The sequence below is a fragment of the Meles meles genome, chromosome X (genome assembly GCF_922984935.1).
Source record: "Meles meles chromosome X, mMelMel3.1 paternal haplotype, whole genome shotgun sequence".
Classification (NCBI taxonomy): Eukaryota; Metazoa; Chordata; class Mammalia; order Carnivora; family Mustelidae; genus Meles; species Meles meles.
The window spans coordinates 84,580,774-84,600,043 of NC_060087.1; the positions used below are offsets into that span (position 1 = coordinate 84,580,774).

Consider the following 19,270-nt stretch of genomic DNA (forward strand, 5'->3'; position numbering starts at 1 on the left):
CAGCCAGCTCTGTCGTAAGCCGGGAACCTAGGTGTGCAGAAGCCTGCTATGAATATGGACCCACAGATGCCACCTCGCTGGTTTTTGCCAGGGTGAGCCAGAAGCCTGGGTTCATAAGAACCCTCTGGGATCCTGGTGCTACAGAAGCCACCTGAAGCCACAGGAGTTGGCAGACACCTAGATGAGTCAGAGGCTGGGGTTTGTGGGAGCCTGCCAGGAGTCTGGCGCTCTGGAAGCTGTCTGGAACCATGGGAGTCACTTGGGCCTGCTGGGGCTCAAAGTACTGAAGTGATTCAGGAGCCTGGTTTTACAGGAGCTGATTGAGAGCTGGTATCATGGGAAATGCCTAAAGTTGTGGATTTGGAAGGCACTGCAGTGAGCTGGGGGCCTGGGTTTGTGGGAGACTGCACAGAGCCACTTCAGGCCATAAGAGTTGACCTTGTGCTGGGACAGTTTGGCTCTGGAGTCTGGTGAAACTGGACACTCACTTCACTCTCCATTTCCCATGGGAAGTGTATCTCTCCATGCTGGGCTACTGGGTTTGGGGGGATAGGTGATGGAGTTAATGTGAATCTATTTTCCTACCCTCCTCAATGCATCTTTTCTTATTTCTGTGCTTCACTCAGGTGCTGTCATCCCTCAACTGGAATCCTTGGCTCTTTTGAAGGTATTTTTGTGCATGGATAGTTATTCAATTTGGTATTTCTGAGGTGGTTGAGCACTAGGAAGCCCTATGCATCTGTGTTGCTGACATCACTCCCTACTTTATTATTTTTATTCATTTTATCTAGCGCATGGTTAGGGGACGAAGATATTTACTTGGACCCTCAAACCTCTAATAGTGCAATATCTTAATACATTCTACTTTCAAAAAATTAGACATCATAAATAAAGACCTCTTTGAATGCAACTCTAATCCCAGCCTCTTACTTTAGGCAACACGTATTTGTCAGTTTCTAGAACTTTTCTATACATTGCCTACATACAACGATATATAATTATCCTGAGGATTTTTTAAAGTATTAAATTTTATCGTAGTATATGTATTATTCTTTAACATTTTTTCAATAGTTTGATTTAGAGATTTTTCTGTATAAGTATGTATCTATGTCTTTCTTCTTAGTGCTGTATTGAACTTCATGTATTACAGTATCATTTTTGTTTCTTTGGATGATTCTAAGTAGACTTCTGGGTTATAGGTACTTTCATTTTAATAGACATTTGAAATCTCCTTAGAAAGGGTTTATATTATCTTACCCACTGACTATCAGTATATGAGAGTCCCTGGTTCCCTACACCCACTAACAGTTCTGATTATTTACATATTTAAACATATTTGCCAATCTGATAGATGCAAAATGGTATCACTTTGTTTTAATTAAAATTTTACTAATATTGAAGAAAATATATAAGTTCCGTTAACTCACAGAGAAGAATTAGATGAGGAATATGAGTTTCCCCTTTAAGAAAATACAATTCGGGGCGCCTGGGTGGCTCAGTGGTTTAAGTCTCTGCCTTCGGCTCAGGTCATGATCTCAAGGTCCTGGGATCAAGCCCTGCATCGGGCTCTCTGCTCAGTGGGGAGCCTGTTTCTCCCTCTCTCTGCCTGCCTCTCTGTCTACTTGTGACTTCTCTCTCTGTCAAATAAATAAATAAAATATTTAAAAAAAATACAATTCAGGGGCACCTGGGTGGCTCAGTTAAGCACTTGACTCTTGGTTTCAGCTCAGGTCATGGTCACAGGATCATGGGATTGAGCCTTGCATTGGGCTCTGTGCTCAATGTAGAGTCTGCTCCAGATTCTCTCCTTCTGCCCTTCCTCTCTCTCTTTCTCTGTACCCCCCTCTCTCAAATAAATAAATAAAATCTAAAAAAAAAAAGAAAAATACAACTCAATTTCTAAGCAGCTAGATGATTCATAGTAGCTTTTGGGGGGCTTTGGAAAAGTCTGAAAAGAAAATTTTTTTTGCACAAACTTAAGATTCACAGATCCCTGGTATGCAAAGAAAAGATAAGAATTCTCATAGTGCTAATAAATTTGATAGTTTACTATTATGAGTTATAAGATGCTTTGTTATTTTGTTTCAAATATGTGGAGATACTGTTCAGATAATTATATAAATAATATAAATCATGAATAATTTGTGTGATAAATGATTTCTCAGTAAGATTATCAAACTTTTCTAAAGGGAAGGGACACAAGGGGAAGTTATTAATTTATTTGTATGTGGGACAGAATAGAATGAGGGATGAAGCTTAAAAGCTGACAGTAGTCAAAGATCAAAAAATGGAGCCAGCCTTTTTATTACACAGACTATAAAATGTTTTTTTTAAACCAGTCATAAGTAGAAGCTTATACAGATAAGTTTCTATTGTGATTGAAGCAAATTGTCAATTTTGGTTGATCAAATTTCTCTGAAATATGTACTTTTGTTCTGGCATCTTTGTTCCAAAACTAAATGTTTCAGAATATCCTGGAGTTGTAAGGATTCAATAAATTAATTGCATGGATATCTTGAGTAACTTATGTATTGGCTTTACTACATTGATACCAGGGTTTAATGATTAATATGATGAATATAACATAATGAATATTAATATATTGAATACTGAATTAATACAATGAATACTGTTTTCCATAGTATTTTCCTTCAGCACTTTTTAGAACAAAGCTATTAGGCTTACTCAATTTGGCTTTAAACATTGTAACATGTTTCAAATGATGCCATCACTAAAGTGAAGACTACTCATAGCATAGGAGAAAGTATTTGCAAATTATGTATATAATATGGGTCTAGTACCCAGAATATAAAATATAAATATTATAGTAATAATATTAATTTATATTTATTAATATACATATAAAATATAACTCCACCTAATACAAAGACAAAATGATTAAAAAATAGTCAAAGGATTCGAATAGGTATTTCTCCAAAGAAGATATTCAAATAATCAATAATGGTTCAGATCAAAACTGCAGTGATATCAATTCATAGCCACTAAATAGTTATAATTCTTTAAAAAGTGAGTAATAGCAAGTGTTAGCAAGGATGTAGAGAAACTGGAGCCCTTGTACATTCTGATGGGAATGTAAAAAAGGTATAGCCACTGGGCAAAGTAATTTGGTATTTTCTGTACCATTTTGATTTACTTCTTGTTTTTTCTGTATGTTTTAGTTTTTTTTCCTTAGTGACTACTCTGGCAATTATAATTAACATCTTAAGTCTATAAAACCCCAGTTTGTACAAGTATCAACTTAGTTTCAGTAGTATACAAAACTGCTCCTTTACAACTCTGGTTCCCTCTTTATGTTGTTATTGTCACGAATTAGATCTTTATACATTGCATATTCATTAATGCAGATCTTTAATTATAGTTTTATGCATTTGTCTTTTTAAATGCACTAGGAAAAAAACAAGGAATGACGAACCCAAAATGCAATAATATTGGCTTTAAAATTACTTGACTGTTTTTAGAGCAGTTTCAGTTAGTAACTGCACTTTGTTGAGCAGAAAGTACAGAAAGCTCAGACATACTACTTCTCTCCCACCCCTCTTTCCCCACATGGTTTCTCATAGTATTAGTATCTTACATTAGTGTGATACATTTGTTATAGTTGATGAATGAATATTGCTACATTTTTGTTAACTAAAGTCTCTAGTTTACATTAGCGTTCACTTTTTGTATTATGCATTTCTGTTTTTTAACAACATTGTGGTAGTATATACATAACATAAATTTTGCCATTTTAACCAATTTTATATTTAGAATTCATTGGCATTAAGTACATCCACTTGTGGTTCAACCATCACCACTGTCCATCTCCAAAACATTTTTTGTCATCCCAAACTGAAACTCTGTATCCATTAAACAGTAACTTCCCAGTCTTTACTACCCACTCCTAGTCAGCCACTTACCAGCACTATTCTATTTTCTGTCTCTAGAAAGTTGCCAACTCTAAATACATCACAAAAGTGAAATCGTACAATATTTATTACTTGGTGACTGGCTGTTTCACATAGTGTTTTAAAAGTTTATACTTGTGTCAAAATTTCATTTCTTTGTAAGACTGAATGATATTTCAAAATTCCATTCATCTCTGTGTATATTTTAGTTGTTTGCACACCTTGACAGTCGTGAATATGCTGCTAAGAGCACTGGTTATACCACTATCCGAGTCCCTGCTTTCAGTTGGTTTGGATACATACTAAAAGGGGAATTGTTACATCATATGTTAATTCTGTGTTTAATTTTTTGAGGAACCACCATACTCTTTTCCAAAGCAGCTGCACCATTTTACATTCCTACCAGCAATATAATGGGTTTCAAGTTCTCCACATCCTTGCCAGCATTTGTTGTTTTCAGTGGTTTGAGAATACCCATCTTAATGTGTGTGAAGTGGTATCTCATGGTTGCTTTGTATGTCCATAATGACTAATGATTTGATCATCCTTTCATATTCTTGTGGCCACTTGTATATTTTCTTTGAAAAATTCCTATTCAGGGGTTTGTTCCTTAAAAATAAGCCCTTAAAATAGGGTTGTTTGGTCTTTCTGTTGCCATTGTTGAGTTTTAGGAGTTCTTTATAAATTTTTGGTATTAACCCCTTACCATATTTATGATTCAGAAGTTTTTTCTCCCATTCTGTGTGGGTTGTGTTTTCACTCTCTTCAAAGGGTCTTTTGATGTGCCAAAGATTTTAATTTTGATGAAGTCCAATTGACCTATTTTTTTTCTTATGATTTTGGTGTCATATCGAAAAAATCATTGCCAAACCCAATGTCATGAAGTTTTTCCTTATGTTTTCTTCTAAAAGTTTTAATGCTTTAGCTCTTAAGTTTGTCTTTGATCAATTTTGAGTTAATTTTTATATATTGTATAAGGTAAGGGTCCAGATTTATTCTTTTCCATATGATTTCCAGTTTTCCCAATACCATTTCTTAAAAAGAATATTTCTTCTCCATTGAATGGACTTGATACTCTTGCCAGAAATTATTTGGCCATATGTACAGGGGTTGATTTCTGGCATCTCTAGTCTATTTTACCAGTTTATATATCTGTTTTTTTATGCCAGTACCATACCGTTTAGATTACTGAAGTATTATAGGAGGCTCTGTGTGATATTATGGTTTATAAGAAATATATATTTGGTCTTTATCCATGATTCCTGGCTCATGGCTCCCAAAAGCCCTTGGAATTTCCTGAGTGATAAGAGTAATGGGGGCATCTTTTTTTTTTTTTTTTGAATTCTGTTATGTTAATCGCCATACAGTACATCATTAGTTTTTGACATGGTGTTCCATGATTCATTGTTTGCATAGAATACCCAGTGCTCCATACAATACGTGCCCTCCTTAGTACCTGTCATTGGGCTAACCCATCCCCCCACCCCTCCCCTCTAAAACCCTCAGTTTGTTTCTCAGAGTCCAAAATCTTTTAGGGTTCATCTCCCCCTCTGATTCCCCCCCTTCATTTTTTCCTTCCCTCTCCTAATGTCTTCCATGCTATTCCTTATGTTCCACAATTAAGTGAAACCATATGATAATTTACTTCTCTGCTTGATTTATTTCACTTAGCATAATCTCCTCCAGTCCCATCCATGTTGATGAAAAAGTTGGGTATTCATCCTTCCAGTTTTGTATATGGACCCCATCTTCTTTATCCATTCTTCTGTCGAAGGGCATCTTGGCTCTTTCCACAGTTTGGCAATTGTGGCCATTGCTGCTATGGGCATTGGGGTACAGATGGCCCCTCTTTTCACTACATCTGTACCTTTGGGGTAAATACCCAGTAGTGCAATTGCTGGGTCTTAGGGTAGCTCTATTTTTAACTTTTTGAGGAGCCTCCACCCTGTTTTCCAAAGTGTCTGTATCAACTTACATTCCCACCAACAATGTAAAGGATCCTCCTTTCTCCACAACATCTTCAACGTTTGTTGCTTCTTACCTTGTCAGTTTTTGCCATTCTAACTGGTATAAGGTGGTATCTCAATGTGGTTTGGATTTGAATTTCCCTGATGGCTAATGATGATGAACATTTTCTCAGGTGTCTGTTAGCCATTTTTATGTCTTTTGACAATTGTCCGTGCATGTCTTCTGCCCATTTTTTGACTTCATTATTTGTTTTTGGGGTGTTGAGTTTGAGAAGTTCTTTATAGATCTTGGATACTCTTTCTCTGTAGTGTTGTTTGCAAATATCTTCTCCCATTCTGTGGGTGTGAGACAGGAGTCCATCAAAATCCTAGAGGAGAACATGGAAAGTAACCTCTTCCACATCTATTTTAGCAACTTTTTTCAAGACAAATCTCCAAAGGCAAGGGAAGCAAAAGTGAAAATGAACTTCTGTGACCTCATCAAGATAAAAGCCTTCTGCATGGCAAAGGAAACAGTCAACAAAGCAATGGGGGAATTTTTTTTATCATAATATTTGGTCTCTTGTCCTTAATTCCTGAAATCCACTTTAGAGCCATTAACATGAAATGGGTGTCATATTCATATTCATAACAAGTACCTTTTTATCACAAATAAGGCTATGTTAATGAGGTGAATTTTGGAAAGCACCTAAGGATGGGGGCTGATTTCCAAAGGAACCAGCCATGTGATTAAAGGGTTGGAACTTTCAGTCCAACTCTCTACCGCCTTGTCCCACCCCTACTTCCTAGAAGGGGAGGCGCCTGGAATTTGAAGCAATCCCCAGTGGCCAATAATTTAATCAATCATGCCTACATAATAAAACTTCCATAAATACTCAGAGGGACAGGGTTCAGAAAGCTTCTTCATTGGTGAACACATGAAGATTCTGGGAGACTGGAGTGCTGGGAGAGAGCATGGAAGCTCTGTATACATTCCCCATACTTTGCCCTATGCATTTCTTTCATCTAGCGATTCCTGCATTTCTTTCATCTAGCTATTACTTTCTCCCATCTATTTGCTCTGGGTTTCATTTGGTATTTTTCTAATTTCTTAAGGTATATGGTTTAGTTGTTGGTTTGAGATCTTTCTTCTATCTTAAATGTAATTGGAACTATAGTATTGCTTTTGCTGCATCCCATAGATATTGGTATGTTTTGTTTTAACTTTCATTTCCTCAGTTATTTTCTAATTTCCTTTGTGATTTCTTTTTTGGCCTGTTGGTTGTTGAAGAGTGTATTATTTAATTTTCACATATTTATGAAGTTCCCAATTTTTCTTCTATTATTGATCTTTAGTTTCATTCCAGTGTGATCAGAGATGTTATTTTGTATGATTTCCTCTTTTTAAAAAATATTAAGACTTGTTTTGTGGTCTAACATATGGTATATTCTGGAGAATGTTCCATGTGTTCTTGAGAAAAATGTGTATTCTGCTATCATTGGATGGCATGTTTTGTATATGTCTATTAGATCCAGTTAGTCTATAGTGTTATTCAAGTCCTCTATTTCTTTATTGATCTTCTGTCTTATTTTCTAACCATTATTGAAAGTGGGATTACTGATGTCTTTAACTATTAGTATAGAATTTCCATTTCTCCTGTCAATTCTGTGATTTTTAAATATATTTTTGAACTTGGTGTTGTGTGCATATGTTTGTAATTGTCACATCCTCTTAGTGAATCAGCCCTTTATTGTCAATATATAATGTTATTTCTTCTAACAGTTTTTGCTGAGTTTCTTTTTATTGCTCTTATAACAAATTACTACCAATATGACTTTATTATTTTAGTGTTAAGTCAAAAAGTCCAAAATTCGTCTAACTGGGCTAGAGTGAAGGTATCAGCAGGATTGGTTCCTTCTGGAGGTTGTGAGAGGAGAATCCATTTCCTTGCCTTTTTTGAGCTTTTATAGTCTTCCTGCATTCCTTGGCTGATGGCCCTTTCCTTGAATCACTCTAACCTTTGATTCCATGGCCCCATTTCTGTCTTCTCTCTTTGACCTTCTTGTCTCCCTCTTTTAAGGATCCTGTACTTACATTGGTCCATTTGCATAATCCAGGATAATTAATCTTCCCATCTTAAGAGCCTTAATTTAATTACACTAGCAAAAGTAGCTTTTTACCATGTAAGGTAACATACTGATAGGTTCCAGGGATCAGGACATTGACATATTTGTGGGGGGAGGTTATTATTTAACCTACCACACTACTTATAGTAGAGGCAGTAGTCACAGAAACAGTAAAGCAAGTTCCAGATGGGTAAATAAATGCTGTGGTAAAGCAGGCTACTCATATACTTTGGGCTTGGGGCATTATATTATCATCTTTGACAGACTTATATCCAGTCATCACCATGTCACCATCCATGAAATCATAAAAAGATATGTTATAATAAGTAAAAACAGATGAGTGTCAAATTTCCATAACAAAGTGAAATTTGACCACTTTAAGTTTCACCTCACAGTGAAATATAAAACAACTTGGAAATGTGTACTTTGGTGGAGTTCCTGGAAATATGATAGGGGTTCATTTTAACACTCTCTTTTCCATGATAATCCACTGTTATGGACTGAATTGTCCAAATTCATATGTTGAAGCCCTAACCTCTGGTATCTCAGAATATGATTATATTTGGATACAGGGCATTCAAAGAGGTGATTAAGTTAAAATGAGACTATTGGCCTGGGCCCTAACCCATTTCTACAAGTGCCCTGATAACACGTGCAAATTTGAACACACAGAGAGACACCAAACATGCATGCATACAGAGGAAAGACCATATGAGGACATAGCAATAAAGTGGCCATTGAAAGCCAAGAAAGAGGTCTCAGGAGAAACCAAACTTACTGGTACCTTGATCTTGGACTACCAGCTTCCAGAACTGTGAAAAAATAAATTTTTGTTGTTTAAGCCACCCAGTCTGTAGTATTTTATTATGGTAGCCCCGGCAAAACTATACAGCCTCAAATTTTCATTTATTGGCTCAGCATCTTATATCAGCTTGAGAAAAAAGAAGCCCCATCTTTGTGGTAAATGTAGGGTATTAAGGAGGGCACATACTGCATGGAGCACTGGGTATGGTGCATAAACAATGAATCTTAGAACACTGTAAAAATAAATTAAAACTTAAAAAATGTATAGAATATTTTGGAAGCTTCTTTAAAATTCTAAACTGCATAAATCTTAGCAAATCTACAGCTTTTTTTTTCAGTATTATGTTCCAGTGGGTACTGTACACATTAGCTTTCACCTGCTTCAGATGACAGAATAGCGGGGAAAATCACTGTGTGGGACACTTTCACCTTCACCAACACAAAATATTATCTCCCAACAAAATAGCCTAAAGAATTTTAATAGGCTGCTTCTAAGTCTGGTCAATGACAGAAGTATAAAGCATAATAACTCTGTTCAGATTTTAAATTATGGTGTAAACTGATCCTAACCAACAACAGGAAAACACCTTAGGGTTTCAGAGGCATTTATATATTTAGCAAATATTTATTGAGCAATCTATTATGTGGCAGGCACTATTTCTAGTTGTTGGGAATATATAGAATAGAATACTCATGGAGCTTACATTTAATGTAAATAGGGGAAATAGACAATAAAGTCAGTATATAAAATATGTACTATAATATTTAATAGTGATAAATGCTATGGAGAAAAATAAAACCAAGTATGGGGACAAAGGATATTCAAAGGGGGAATACAGTTTTAGATTGGATAATCAAAGAAGTTCACTTTGAGTAGGTACCTGAATGAAATGAGGGAATGGGCCATGAAGCTATCTTAGGGAAAAGCATTATAGGCAGTGGGAACAAAAAATGCAGAGCTCCTTAGGTAGGGATATGCTTGGTTTGTTCAAGAAATAACAAGGAGGCCAGTGTGGCTCAAATGGAGCAAGCAAAGGGAGAATGGTTGAACGTGAATTTAGAGTGGTGGCCGGGGGCCAGATCTTATGAGATACTGGAGGCCATGGGAAGAAGTATGGGTACTATTCTAAAGGTTATGGGGAGTCATTAGAGGATTTTTGTAAGGAGATCAGCATGACATGACTTATGTTTTTAAGGGATAAACCTGGCTACTGTAAATAGAAGGACCCTAGGGAAACAGGAATGAAATTGGAGAAAAATTTGGAAGTAGGAAGCAATCAGTGATCTAGATAAAAGATGATAGTGGCTTAGACTAAGGTGTTGGCTGTTGATATGGTGATAAGTGTGCAGCTTTGACACATATTTTGGAGATAGAACCAATGGATGTTGTGGATGAATATAAAGTAAGAGAAAAGGAGGGTTCAATGATGATTCTGAAGCTGAACAACTGAGTAATCATTTATTAAGATGGGTGAAGACTGGGAAGAGCAGGTTTTAAGGGGAATCTGAAGAGCTGAGGTTAGAACATGTTGAATTTGAGATGCCTTTTATATATACACATGGAGATAAAAAGTAGGCAGTTGGATATAAGATTTTTGAGATCTGGGATTTTTGAGAGAGATCCAGATTAGAGAGAGATATTTGAGACTCATCAAGGTATAGATGGTATTTAATCCCATGAAACTTGATGAGATCACTAAGGAATATAGATAGTATATGTAGTAAGAGAAAAAGTTCAAAGATTGAGCCCTGGGACATTTCAATATTGAGATACAGGAGATGACAATGAACTAGCAAAAGCAACAACAAAAAAGAAGCTAAGAATGTACCGTCAGAAGTAGTCAGTAAAGTAGGAGATAAACCAGGAGATTATGGTGTCTTGGAAGCTAAGTCAAGATATTTCAAGAAGGGAGTTTTCAACTTTGCCCAACACTACAGATAGGTAAGGGTACTAAGTACCCCTATTTTCCCAGGACCATCCTAGTTTTGTACAGGAATGTCTTTTGTACAGGAATAACTTGTTAACTTGTTAATAACTTGTTAATGACAGCCTTTTTTACTTTCAGGAATAATTTGATTTGAATGATAAATTATATGGTCACTAGGGTGGTAGAACAAGATGAGGATTGAGAATTGATTATTGGATTTACCAACACAGAGATCATGACAGACAGTTTCAATAGAGCAGTGAAACTTCATTGATTGTTGGAGATAAAAGAATAGAGTGACATCAAGAAAAAGGGAGGAGACAGTGTCATATGGTAACTATAGACTGCTGTTTTGAGGAATTTTGTGCAAAAGAAATGAGGTAGGAGATAGTACAGCATGTTTGGATGTTGACGGGGATGCTTCACTAGAGGGAAAGTTTTTAAAAATGTTTATTTATTTATTTATTTATCAGAGAGAGAGAGAGAGCGAGCATGCATGAGCAGAGGGAGTGGCAGGCAGAAGGAGAAGCAGGCTCCCCACTGAGCAAGAAGCCCCAATAACAGGACTCAGTCCCAGGATCCTGGGATCATGACCAGAGCTGAAGTCAGATGCTTAACCAGCTGACCCACCCAGCATCCCTAGAGAGGGAAAATTTTATGATAAAGGAGAGAAAGAAGAAAATTTTGGGATAATGACCATGTCTAGAAGAGATGGGACATCATCCAATGGACACATGGAAAGTCTGGCTTTAGATAGGAGCATGGCTAGTTCATTCAGAGAACATTAGGGTGGTAGGAGTTTGTGGAAGTTCTATTTAGATTGCTTTTGTTTGTTCAATGGAATAAGCAAGGTCATCAGCTGAGATAGGAAGTCATTGGGGTCTGAGGAGAGAAGAGAAAGTGTGATTTTTTTTTATTAAGGTGAAACATATGTGACAAAATTTTCCATTTCAACCATTTTTAAGTGAACAATTAAGTGGCATTAATTGCATCCACAGTTATACATCCATTATCACTATTTCAAAAATTTTTATCATCTGTTATGGGTTAAATTTTGTCTTCCAAAAATGTTAGGGTCCTAACATACACAAGAATCAATTCAGGATGTATTAAAGACTTTAAACATGTGACCTGAAACTGTAAAACTCCTAGACAAAAGCATAGGAGAAAGGCTTCCTTATAGTGTTCTTGGAAGTGATTTCTTGGTTATAACAACAAAGCCACATTCAACAAAAGCAAGAAAAGACAAATGACACTACATCAAACTAAAGAGCTTATGCACTGCAAGGGAATTAACAAAATGAAAAGGCGAACTGCAGAATGAGGGAAAATGTTGGCAAACCATATATCTAGGGGGCTAATACCTAAAATATATAAGGAATTCCCATAGCTCAATAGCAAAAAAAAAATAAAGGCAAAAGGCTTGAATAGACATTTCTCTACCCTTTTACACTGTTGGTGGGAATGCAAACTGCTGCAGCCACTCTGGAAAACAGTATGGAGGTTCCTCAAAAAGTTAAAAGTAGAGCTACCCTGTGGCCCACCAATTGCACTACTAGGTATTTATCCAAAAGATACAATCATAGTGACTCAAAGGGGCCCATGCACCACAAATGTTTATAGCAGCAATGTCCACAATAGCCAAAATATGAAAAGAGCCCAGATGTCCATCAACAGATGAATAGATAAAGAATATGTGGTGTGTACACACACACACACACACACACACACACACACACACACACACACACACACACACAAATATTACACAGCCATCAAAAAGAATGAAATCTTGCCATTTGCAGTGTTGTGGACAGAACTAGAGAGTATGATGCTAAGCAAAATAAGTCAGAGAAAGACAAATACCATATGATTTCACTCATATGTAGACTTTAAGGAACAAAACATAAATATAGGGGAAGGGAAGGAAAAATAAAATAAGATGAAAATTGTGAGGGAGGCAAACCATAAGACATGCTGAATTATTGGAAACAAACTGAAGGTTGCTGGAGCAGAGGTAGGTGGGGTAAGGGATAATTGGGTGATGAGCATTAAAGAGGGCACTTAATGTAATGAGCACTGGGTGTTTTATGCAACTGACGAATCACTAAATTCTACCCCTGAAACTAATCATACAATATATGTCAACTAAATTGAATTTAAATAAAGAATTTTAAAAATTAAAAAAAGACATACAAATGGCAGACATTTATATGAATAGGTGCCTAGCATCACTAACCACCAGGGAAATGCAAATCAAAACCAAAATGGGATATTACTTCATACTTGTTAGGATGGCAATTATTAAAAAAAAAGTTACAAGTGTTAATCAATTAGCAAGGATTTGAAGAAATTGGAATGCTTACACATCATTGGTGGCAATGTAAAATGTACAGTCATATAGAATACAGTATGGAGGTTCGTAAAACATATGTATATATATAAAATATCTCTACCATATCACCTAGCAATTTCACATCTGGGTATACGTCCCCCAAAAATTGAAATCAGGATCTCAAAAAGATTTCTATTATCTCTTATTTATTACAGCATTATTCACAATACCCAAGATATGGAAACAACCCAAATGTCCATTGACAAATGGATAATAAGAAAATACGGTATACCTAGAATTGAATATTATTCAGCCTTAAAAGAGAAGGAAATCCTGCCATTTGTGACAACATGGATGAACCTGTAGGACGTTATGCTAAGTGAAATAAGGCAGTCACAGAAGAACGAATACCACATGATTTCACATTATGACTGTGATAGTTTACACATATATGTGATATCTAAAATTGTCAAACTCATAGATACAGAGAATAGAGTGGTGGTTGCCAGGGGTTGGGGGGAGGCAGAAATGGGGAGTTGTTGAGGATGTGTAAAGCTTCAATTGTGCAAGATGAATATGTCCTAGAGAATGGTATAACATAATGCCTATAATCAACAATACAGTATCATGCACTTAAAATTTAGTTAAAAAGGTACATTTTGTGTTATGTGTTCTTACAACTACAATAACAACAACAACAGCAACAATGGATCACAAGTAAACTTTTGGAGGAGATAAATATGTTATTTGTGATGATGATTTCACGAGTGTATGCATATGTTCAAACTAACCAAATTGCGTATATTAAATATATTCAGTTTTTAATATGTGAGTTATATCTCAATAAAGCTGTTTTAAAAAGTCATCTTAAGGTCATCAAGTTTTCTCCTATGTTATCTTATAGAACTTTTATAGTTTTTCTTTTTATAGTTAGCTTTGTGATCCATTTTGAATTAATTTTGGAAGGGTGTGAGGTCTATGTCTAAATTCAGTTTCTTGCATGTGTATGTTCATTTCTTGCAGCACCATCTGTTGAAAAGACTATCTTTGCTCCATTATATGCCTTTGGCCATTTGTCAAAGATTGACTATATGTCTCTACATTTCTGGACTTTCTATTCTGTCCCATTGATCTATTTGTCCAATCTTTTTGTCAATATCACACCATCTTGATCACTGTAACTTTATAGTAAGTCTTGAAGTCAGGTAATATCAGTCCTCTGACTCTGTTCTTCTTCAGTATTGAGTTAGGTATTTTGGGTCTTTTGCCTCTTCATATAAACCTTAGTATCAGCTTGTCAATATCCATAAAATAACTTTCTGGGATTTGACTAGGATTGCATAGAATCTATAGACCAGGTTGGGAAGGACTGACATCTTGATAATATTGAGTCTTCCTATCCATGAACATGGAATATCTCTCCATTTATTTAGTTCTTCTGAAATTTCATTCATCAGAATTTTGTAGTTTTCCTCATGTAGATCTTGTACATACTTGTTAGATTTATTCCTATGTACTTCATTTTCTGGGGTGCTAATATAAAAGGTATTTAATTTCAAGCTTCACTTGTTCATTGCTGGTATACAGGAAAGCAATTGACTTTTGTATACTAACCCTGTCCTCTAACCTTGCTAGTACCACTTATTACTTCCAAGAGTGCTTTTGTCTATTCTTTCAGTTTTCTATACAGACAGTCATGTCACCTGCAAATAAAGGCAGTTTTATTTCTTCTTCCCAATTTGTAGTCCTTTTGTATTCTTTCTTGGTCTTAATGCATTAACTGGGAATTCCAGTACAGTGTTGGAAAGGAGTGGTGATAGAGGATATCCTTGGCTTTTTCCTGATCTTAGTAGTAAATCTAAGTTTCTCACTATTAAATATGATGTTAGCTATAGGGTTTTTGTAGATGTTCTTTATCAAATCAAGGATGTTTTGCTCCATTCCTGGTCTGCTGAGACAACTTTATTCTTCTGCATGTGGATATCCAGTTGTCCTAGCTTGTGAACAGTATTTTCAATAAATGGTGATTGAATTCCAGTCAATTGAATGGGAGTAGAAATGTTGTGGGGGGTGGGAGGGAGAACAGGCCTAAAACACTTCCTTTATGAGAATCTGGGGATGGGGAGCCTAGGATTCCACAAGTATACTCCTAATGGCTAATTTAAGGCATAAGAGTGGGAATTAAATCTGGGAAGGAAAAAGTAGGATGAGTCAAGGACTCGGTTATTTAGGTTAACTGGGGCATTTGAAAGGTAACTTAATGGATGGAGGTGGCTGAGTTCCTTATCTGGTTGTTTTGCTAAGAGGTGGATCATATATCAACCCATTTGTCTATTCAAGATGGGTATCTTTTTTTTTAAGTTTTTATTTTAATTCCAGTTAGTTAACATACAGTGTTATATTAGTTTCAGGTGTATAGTTTAGTGATTCAAGAATTTCATACACCACCCATGTATGGTGTCTCATGGATTAAGTCTCATGGTGTTAGTAATTCCAGTTAGTTAATATATAGTGTTATATTAGTTTCAGGTGTATAGTTTAGTGATTCAAGAATTCCATACACCACCCAAGTATGGTGTCTCATGGATCTCATGTGGACTAAGGAGTGCTCATCACAAGTGCACTCCTTAGTCTACATCTCTAATTTAACCCATCTTCCTACCCACTTCCTCTCTGGTGACCATCAGTTTTTTTCTCTGTAATTAAGTTTGTCTTTCTTTCTCTATTTTCTTTGCTCATTTGTTTGGTTTCTAAAAATCCACTTATGACTGAAATCATATGGTATTTCTTTCTCTCAGTTATTTTGCTTAACATTATACTCTCTATCTCCATCCATGTCATTGCAAATGGCAAGATTTCAATCTTTTTATGGCTGAATAATATTACATTGTATATTATACCACATCTTCTCTATCCATTCATCAACTGATGGATACTTGGGCTACTTCCATATTTTGGCTATTGTAAATAATGCTGCTATAAACGTAGGGGTGCATGTATCCCTACAAATTGGTGTTTTTGTATTCTCTGGGTAAATACCCAGTAGTGAGATTGCTGAATTGTAGGGTAGCTCTATTTTTAATTTTTTGAGGAACCTCTGTACTGTTTTCCACAGTGGCTGTGCCATGTCATATTTCTGCCAACAATACCTAGGGTTCCTTTTTCTTCACATCCTCGCCAACACTTGTTGTTTCTTCTGTTGTTGATTTTAGCCATTTTCACAGGGGTGAGGTGAAATCTCCTTGTAGTTTTGATTTACATTTCTCTGATGATGGGTGATGTTGAGTATTTTTTCATGTGTCTGTTGGCCATCTGGATGTCTTTTTTGGGGAAATGTCTGTTATCATGAGCACAATATGAAGGCACACACACAGTTTGTGTCTTTCCACAATGTCAGTTTTATTCAGTCATAAGACAGAGTTAATCACAATTATAAAGCAGGTTCCAGATTCCAAACTCAGTGACATTTCACCATATGATTAAACTTGGCTTCTTAAATAGCACACAGAGTAGAACATAAGAGAAACCTCGCAACAAACAAGATAACAGAAGGGTGTAGGAAGTTAATGAACCAAACGCAAAGTTAGTCTGTGGGCTTGCAGTTGAGAGAATGTGTTGGTCCAGTCCAGGTCAGCTCTTGGCACTAACTGCTCCTTATGTTCAAGCAGTAAAGGATCTCAGTTCTGTTCAGAGATAGTTGGGCAGAGCCTTTGGTGGCAATTGCCTTCTTTAAGTGGTCATAGAGAGAGGTCATGTCTGAAGAATCTGACATTTTGCTGCAAAAATCCTCTCTTTTTTAAAAGGGATTTAATCAGTCTTGGGCCCCTGCAGACCTCCTCTGGTTCTGTTTGTTCTCAGTTCTGGGGTGTCAGCTGATGCTGATCCCAACAATATTTCCTGGATGCAGTATCTTTAACTACTTGTGTCATTGCTTAACACAGGCCCCTGCTTGACACAGGCTCCTACTTAACATGAGAGACTCCATTTTGATCTCTACATATGTTCATGTCTTCTACCCATTTTTAATTGAATTATTTGGTTTTTGGATCTTGAGTGATATCAGTTCTTTATATATTTTGGATACTAACCCATTATTAGATATATCATTTACAAATTTCTTTTCCCATTCTGTTTTGTTGATTGTTTCCTTTGCTGTGCAGAACCTTTTATGTTGATGTAGTCCCAATAGTTTGTTTTTCCTTTTGTTTCCCTTGCTGCAGGAGACCTAGCTAGAAAAAAATTGTTATGGCCAATGTCAAAGAAGTTTTTACCAGTGTTCCCTTCTAGGATTTTTATGGTTTTGGGTCTCACATTTAGGTCTTTAATTCATTTTGCACTTATTTATATATATGATGTAAGAAAGTAGTGCAGTTTCTATCTTTTGCATGTTGCTGTCCAGTTTTCCCAACACCATTTGTTGAAAACACTTTTTCCCACTGAATAATTTTACGTCCTTTGTTGAAGATTAATTGGCTATACAGTTATGGGTTTATTTCTGAGTTTTCTATTCTATTCTATTGCTCTATGTGTCTATTTGTGTGCCAATACCATACTCTTTTGACTACTACAGCCTTGTAATATAACTTGAAGTCCAGAATTATGATGTCTCCAGCTTTGCTTTTCCTTTTCAAGGTTGCTTTGGATAGTTGCAGTCTTTTGTGGTTACATATAAATTTTATAATTCTTTGTTCTAGTTCTGTGAAAAATGCTGTTGTATTTTGGTAAGGATTGTATTAGATGTGTAGATTGCTTTGGGTAGTATAGGCATTTTAACAATATTTGTTCTTCCAAGCCATGAGCATGGAATTTCTTTCCATTTCTTTGTGTTGTCTTCAATTTCTTTCTTCGGTGTTTTATAGTTTTCAGAGTACAGGGCTTTCACATCTTTGGTTAGGTTTATTCCTAGGTATCTTATTACTTCGGTGCAATTGTAAATGGGATTATTTTCATAATTTCTCTTTCTTATGCTTCATTATTGCTGTATAGTAATGCAAGATTTCCATACATTGATTTTGTATCCTATGACTTTACTGAATTTGTTTATCAGTTCTAATAGTTCTTGGTGGACTCTTTAGAGTTTCCTATATAGTATAGTGGATGTCTTTTGAAGTGGATGCCTTGGCAGTCAAAAGCTCAATGGCAAGTACTTAACACTACAGAAATTTCGATTTCAGAAGCTAGTCAGTGTTAGACAGATGCTAGTAGAGATACTGGGGAGTGAATCTATGACTCAGACCAGTCCAATCAGACCAATTCATTTGTGTGAATGACAATCAGACCAGAATTCATTTTAGAAGAAAGTAAATAGACTATTACTTGGCACCACAAAGACATAGATCAATATCCTGTTTCAAAACTTTACATACTCTCTGATATTAAAGATGACACTTAAGTTATCTGATATATACACATTAAGTGCTAATACATACAGAGCTTAAAATAGGACTTTTCTCAGTTTAATAAATATTAAAGAGCAATGAATGGGGTCTGTTCTGTAAATGGATTAAGAAAAAATTGTCCAACAAAATTTCAAAGTCTCACACTGTACTCTTTCAGTTTGTGGTAGGTCTACTCCCCTGTTAGTAAATATCTTGGAATCAATACTGGATCACCTTGAGAATTACCAGACAACGTTACGCTGGTATAACCATAAAATTATAGAATGAAAATTTGAGTAAGAAAGAGACTACAGAAAGAAAGTTACTGTGTACCTTCCACAAGAACAGAGATTTCTTTCACCTGTGTTTCTACTGTATCTCCAGTGCCTAGGATAAAGAAGGTACTCTTAGGTATTTCTTGAATGAATGAAAGGCACCAGAGAATTTAAGAAAGTGAAAGAACAGTTCAAGGAGGCAAGGAGATTGACACACACCCACATATCCCAGCAGAGCTCCGACTACCTTCTTCAACCAAGAAGGTTGGCATTCAACCAAGAGTGTATGCTGTGGAACAAAGAAAAAATGATCCACAGTTCAGTTAAAGCCATTTAAACAGCACAGAAAAAGCAGCCCTCCTCTGATAATTGACATCCATTGTCAGTCCAGATATTGTAGAGAATCATCTCCAGATGGTTTTTTATCACTTAAATATTGCACAGTTATAATAAGTGTTTAAATATAAATAAAACCTAAATGAAAATATGTGAACATTCATTGTAAGAATATAGTCCCTTCTCATCATCAAAACTATCAGTGATTTTCAGCAAATGGGGACTTTCTCTAA

General features: G+C 35.9%; 1 protein-coding gene across 2 annotated transcripts in view; it reads left to right on the forward strand.

Annotated features, from left to right (window-relative positions):
• Positions 1-19,270, forward strand: part of GPRASP1 (G protein-coupled receptor associated sorting protein 1) — a 39,785-nt gene that overhangs the window by 11,922 nt on the left and 8,593 nt on the right. For both annotated transcript variants that reach the window (XM_045994637.1, XM_045994636.1), the window contains one exon: positions 627-667. The gene's annotated coding sequence lies outside the window, so the exon portion shown is untranslated. The remainder of the gene's footprint in view (positions 1-626; positions 668-19,270) is intronic.